This window comes from Rhincodon typus, chromosome 8 (genome assembly GCF_021869965.1).
Source record: "Rhincodon typus isolate 14 chromosome 8, sRhiTyp1.1, whole genome shotgun sequence".
NCBI classification, from domain to species: Eukaryota; Metazoa; Chordata; class Chondrichthyes; order Orectolobiformes; family Rhincodontidae; genus Rhincodon; species Rhincodon typus.
In genome coordinates this window covers 61,363,580-61,369,909 of record NC_063339.1, presented here as the reverse complement: position 1 = coordinate 61,369,909, position 6,330 = coordinate 61,363,580, and the positions used below count along the sequence as shown (strand labels likewise).

Sequence of the window (6,330 nt, the reverse complement as noted above, 5' to 3'; positions counted from 1 at the left end):
GGCCTGCTGTGTTCATCCAGCTCTGCATCTTGTTGTCTCTAATGGTTAATGGGTATTGCTTAGTTTGGAGGAAGACTTGTAACAGAGCTCCTAGGGGTCAGTGTTGGGACCCTTACTTTTCCTAATACAAAAAAAAAATGTAGATCTTGGTCCATGAGGTCAATTCAAATTTGGGCTATAGCACAAATCTTGGGAACATTCTAAACTTTGAGGAGGACATTGTAGAAGTGCAAATAGACATTGCTAAGACTGGACAAATAGGTGGCAGATGAAGTTCAATGTGAAGAAATGTAAGATAATGCACTTTTGTGCAAATAAAACGGAGTGAAAGTATAAAATAAGAGGTAATAAACACAAAGAACTGTGAATGTTGGAAATCTGAAACATAAACAGAAATTACTGGAGAAACACTGTAGATCTGGCAGCATTTCTACAGAGAAAAAACAGAGTTTTTTCGAGTACTGCGATCATTTGTCAGAACTGAACAAGGGTCACTAGACTCGAAATGTTAACAGTTTTTCTCTCTAAAAATGCTGATAGACTTGCTGCATTTCTCCAGTACCTCTGTTAAAATATAGAATACTATTCTAAAGGTGTACAGGAACAGAGAGACCTGAGTGTATATTTGCATAAGTCATTTAAAGGTGTCAGGACATGTAAAGAAATCTGCTAAAACAAGTATTTGGTATTCTAGGCTTTCTTAATAGGGGCGCAGAGTTCCAGAGTGGAGCAGGGCAGAGAGTGCTCTTTGGCAGCACATATACTAAAATTGGAACAATACAGAGAAGATTAGGATGGCCCCTTTTTTGGGGGCAGCACAGTGGCTCAATGGTTAGCACTGCTGCCTCACAGCACCAGGAACCTGGGTTCAATTCCAGCCTTGGGCAACTGTCTGTGTGGAGTTTGCACATTCTCCCCATGTCTGCGTGGGTTCCCTCCAGTTTCCTCCCACAGTCCAAAGATGTGCAGGCTAGTTGGATTGGCCATGCTAAATTGTCCATAGTGTTCAGGGATGTGTAGATTAGATGGATTATAGGGGGATGGGTCTGAGTGGGATGTCCAAGGTCAGTGTGGACTTGTTGGGCCAAAGGGCCTGTTTCCACACAGTAGGGATTCTATGACTCTATGTTATGCTAAACCTATATAGGACACTGGTTGGACCTTAGATCAGGTATTGTGTACCATTCTGAGCACCGCACTGTAATAAGGAAAAAAGACATTAGAGTGGAGAAGAGGTTTACAAAAATGGTTTCAGAAATGAAAAACTTCAATTGAGGATAAATAGAAGAGGTTGAGACAGTTTTTCTTGGAGAAGTGAAGGCTGAGCAGAGATTTAATTGAAGATTTCAAAAACAAGGATCCAGAATCAGAGAGCATAGTTTTAACATGTTTTCTAAAAGAAACAAATGTGTGGCAGAGGTAGGTTCATTTGGTTGAGCATAGTTTCTTAATTAGACACTAAATGCAGAATTTTGGGGAAAAAGCAGAGAACCAGTGGAGTCACGATGGGCCAAAATGCTTCCTTCTGCACTGGAACTATTCTGTGATGCGTATAATCAAACATCCATCACAAAGGATGATAACTCATGCTAGACAACAACCACGCATCTATGACAAATTAGATAGTAGACTATAGAGTGAAGTTACACTGCCAAGTCATAATAACTATATAAGGACTTGACCTGGTGGTGTCTTACAATGAGCCAGGATAGCAGTGGCAGCCCTCATCAGACTGCAATGGCTCCTCTCTTCAGCTGGACACAGATGTACAGGGGATAATTAATAGAAAAGACAGCTTGGAGAAGCAACAGAAAGTGTGGGAGACTCAGTCAACATTTCCACAGATACTATGCATCACAGGAGAAAGAATAGAAGAGTCTGGTTCCACCATGAGTGCCAAGATGTCTCAGTTATTTGCACGGATAATTGACCTCCATGGAAATAGCAGCTAGGTTCTGCTTGGAGAACCATACATTGGGTGATCAGGTGTATGTTTCCCTTCGCCAATGAGCTGCACGCTCCATTTTCTATTATAAGTAAGATGGAGGAAAGCTTTGCTTTGGCTGTTCCCAACACTTTACTAAAGCACAGCAATGTTCTCTCCAGCTCTTGGCTGGTGGACCATGAGAGGGGAGATGTACAAATGGTCCATAGAAGTGAGCACTGTGTTCAAGGAGCTTCCCTGCCCAAGCTAGAGCCCTAAATGCTGCTTCAGAGCATAATGGCTGAGTCTGCTCCTGCAGTTGCAGGATAGGTGAAGGCTGAGTTGATGGAAGTTTTCACAGTCCTCACCTGCTTCAGAATTCAAATGGTGCCAACTATGAGCAATTCATTACTCAGTGATGGGGAATGAGCAGCCTATCACTAATTGTGTTAAACAGACAAGAGTAGAGTGGTGTACAAGTCCAGGAACATGGAAGAGAAAGACTTTACAGTTTCATAAGGGAAATCACTTAGGTGTCGAGTTGTATATTGATTTGTCATTTTTGCTGCCAATGTGACTGACATGGTTGCATGGCCCTGAGTTAGCAGAATCATGCCAGATTGAGCCTGTGCTGGATATCTCTAGCACATGGTTATGTACCGACATGCATTCAGGTCATATCATGCTCCTCATCCTGTTTTTATCTTTCCACCTTTCCCGTCCTCTTCCTCAGGTGCAGAGCAATCATATGGTTCTTCCTACAGCTCCAGCCTTGACTGCTGCACCACATTGCACAAGACACAGCACACCATTACAATTCTGAATAAGGTTGCGCATGCAAAACAAACAGGAGCAGGAGTTGGTCATCCAATCCTGCAGAAAGGAGCTGAACGTTCCATCAATGAATCTGAAGCACATCTTCAGCATTCCAACAATATGTTTAATGTTAACTTTGCCATTTCTCATATGAGGGTGTAAGTGTCCATGAAATTGTTAATACTAAGAAGTACATGAAGAACCACCCATTAAGATGATGTCATATGTACTTGGTGAGAGAACAGTTTAGTATCTTGAAGGAGTAAGACAACCGTCCAATGTAACAATGTTGATCAACTTATACTTACTCACTAAACTACTGCAATAAACTACAGAAGAGCCTCTTCTCTTAATCTCGCAAATACATTTCCTCAAACTTTGAAGCGGCACAGTGGCTCATTGGTTAGCACTACTGCCTCACAGCACCAGAGCCAGGGTTCGATTCCAACCTTGGGTTACTGACTGTGTGGAGTTTGCACGTTCTTCCTGTGACTGCATGGGTTTCTATCAGGTGCTCTGGTTTCCTCCCACGGCCCAAAGACATGCAAGTTATGTGGATTGGCCATGTTAAATTTTCCTGTAGGGTCCAGAGGTAAGAAGGCTAGGTGGCTTAGCCATGGTGAAAAACAGTGGGGTTATGGGGATAGGGTGGGGGAAGTTGGGTCTGGGGTGGGATGGTCTTAGGAGGGTTGGTGCAGACTAAATGGGCCAAATGGCCTCTTTCTGCACTGTAGGAATTCTATGATCACATCAGACTCTGTTGATCCCAAACATAAAAAAAAGGATGTTGGCAGTAAACCTACCATAAACTGCAGGAAACCTCACACTAGGGATGGACAATAAATGCTGGCCAGATAAAGATGCCCACATCCCATGACAGAATAGGAAAAAACAAACACATAATAGTCAGTGGTGAGGACTGCTTATACAAGATGGTATGCAATGGTATGGATTTCATTTAGCAGCTTAATAATTTGATGGCAGTGGTGGAGATCTGAAAATCTTTTAGTCACAACTTTAAAAATCCCACTTATTCAGGTACAGTCAGCGGCTAGGAAAGTTGAATATTCAAGAATCCTACAGCAGAAAGTCTCATGGCACAATTCAACAGGGCAGAACCTACAGTCAATGTTAAAAAAAAAATAATTTCAAGCTCGGAAGAAGCACGCTGCTGGAGAGATAGGAACTTTCTGATGCTGTGAAAGGTAGGAACCCTTCATTTTAGTCACAGAAAATGGGACTCCCCCATCTTGACCACAAAAATGTGGAAAAGCTCTAAAGTAGCACAGAGTAGCAGTATGAATTCTACTGCAAAATTAAAAGCCTCTAAGCAAGGAAAATAAATAATCACATTGGGAAAACCTCACATGAGAAATAATATTGCCAAGAAGATTTAACCTTAGAGATGGGACAAATAGGACATCAGATTGGATACCTAAGAGAAAACTCTTAACCCAACGAGACACAAAATTCAGACGCCGAACAAATTAATACACTTCTATATGCAATTGAGAGTGTAACTGATGATGTGAAAGCTCATCAATGTGTAAAAGAAGCAATGGATATTATTGAAGAATTAGTCCTGAAAGCCTTTGACAATTACTTTAATTTCAAGCTAAATAAGCTTCTTGGAAGTGCAAGATTTGACAAAAGAGCTCAACATCCAGAGAAAATGGATGGGAACTCATAGAACATCTAATTAAATGATGTCTACAGATCACTAAGGAGAAGTGAAACTTTGGAGATTTAAAGTTAAAGGTTAGAACAGACTTGTTGAAATTGCTGATGATTCTGTGTTAGGTTTACAGTCAAAAGCAGATTTAACTCCAGGGAAAGCTATATCAGTAATGAGTGAAGTGGAAGTCTTCCAGTTGCTTGCCACTTTAACACACCACCCTGTTCCCTGGCCAACATCTCTATCTCAGGCTTGCTGCAGTGTTCCAGCGAAGCTCAGCGCAAGCTGGAAGAGCAACACCTCATTTTCCGCTTGGCGACCCTGCAGCCCTCCAGACTCAAGATTGAGTTCAATAATTTTAGGGCCTAAACGCTCCTATGTCCTAGTCTCCTACTCCACACACCAGGCCTTGTATTAAAAAGTCTGCCATTATACACTACCTAATGTTGGTCACTAACAGTTCCCATTAACAGCTATTCACCCTGCTAGCCAAATCGTTATCCACTCCGTTGTCTATTCAACTGCTCTCTTCTCTCTTTGGACTCTATCCCCACCTATCCTTTACTCCTTATGCCTTCCCCCTCCACCTCCCTGTCTTCTGCATATAAACCGACATTTTCCTAGCTACCATCAGTTCCAAGGAAGGGTCACCGGACCCAAAATGTTAACTCTGATTTTTCTTCGCAGATGCTGCCAGACCTGCTGAGCTTTTTCAGCAACTTATGTTTTTGTTCCAGTAATTTCTGCGTTTGTTTCTGATTTCCAGTGTCCACAGTGCTTTGTATTTTTTTGTTCAGAAGATAATCTTCTACCTGTATTCCCCAGTAAGAGGTGCCACCACCTATCTGCCAGAGCTCAGTTTATCTGGCAAATGACTGAGAAGGAGGCAACTCCTTCTCTTTCTGATGCTCCTCTTGTTCCTTATCGGAGATCCAAGGTAGATCTGCATAATTAGTTCAAATGCTGCTATGATGAATGACAACTAGCAAGTCCAGATCAAAGGCCAAAAGCTCTGAGGTAGCAGAAATTACCTCTAAAGTCTAGAAAACCACCTTCAAAGCAAAGAAAATGCCCTCTCAGAATAAGTTCAGTCAGTAAGTGTCTCTTACTCAGGCAAAGAAGCATCTGTTAAACTCTGTATTTAAAGGCTTTCAAACCTGTGAAATACTCAGTCCCATCAATCCCCAATGTGCTGTTGCCTGTTGAACCTGGCAAGTTTCAGACAGCTCAGGAAATCCGTGCACTGGCAGCTTAAGCTGGAATCCAGGGTTAACATGGAGCTGCAGTCAATTGACTTTACGTCGTGTTTAAATCACAGATCTGCTTGTCCTACCAGGGCTTCTCGCACACTTAGAAATGCAGACCTGTTTGACACAGAACATTCTTACTGAGCTCCCAACAAGCACTTGTCACTTCTTTGATCCCCACATCCCCTGACATCCAGGCCCTTGCAGTTAAAATATTCCCCTTTTGTCAGAGATTTTCAGGGCAATGATACTCTGCAATCCTACCTTTAGGATCAGAATGTGAAATGGGGTAATGAAGCTTGCAACTACCCAGCTGATATAACGATTTTCTACGCAATTTCTACCTGGCACAGGCAAATGCTGGCACTGGAACACAGTCAATATTTTGACTACAATGACTCTTCTTTAGGACCCTCTTTTTTCTACCTCTCCATTCTCTATTGTCCCAGTGACAAATCAAAAGACTCAGAAGGCCACCCTTTGCCTGCTCTGCATGTTTCAGTCCCATGTATATTCCTGTTGACTACCTCCAGAATGTCCTTGGCAGGATGTCTCTATCTCTCACTTTCCTCTCTCCCTGCTAACCAACATGCATAGTTCATGATTCTAGATTCAGAAAAATGGACCACTGTTAGGGCAAACATGCTACTGAAGTTCTACCCCACTGG

The 6,330-nt window shown here is 42.3% G+C and overlaps 1 pseudogene; it reads left to right on the top strand.

Annotated features, from left to right (window-relative positions):
- Window positions 1-741: 741 nt before the first annotated feature.
- On the top strand, window positions 742-803 carry LOC125483882 (annotated as a pseudogene).
- The last annotated feature ends 5,527 nt before the right edge of the window (window positions 804-6,330 follow it).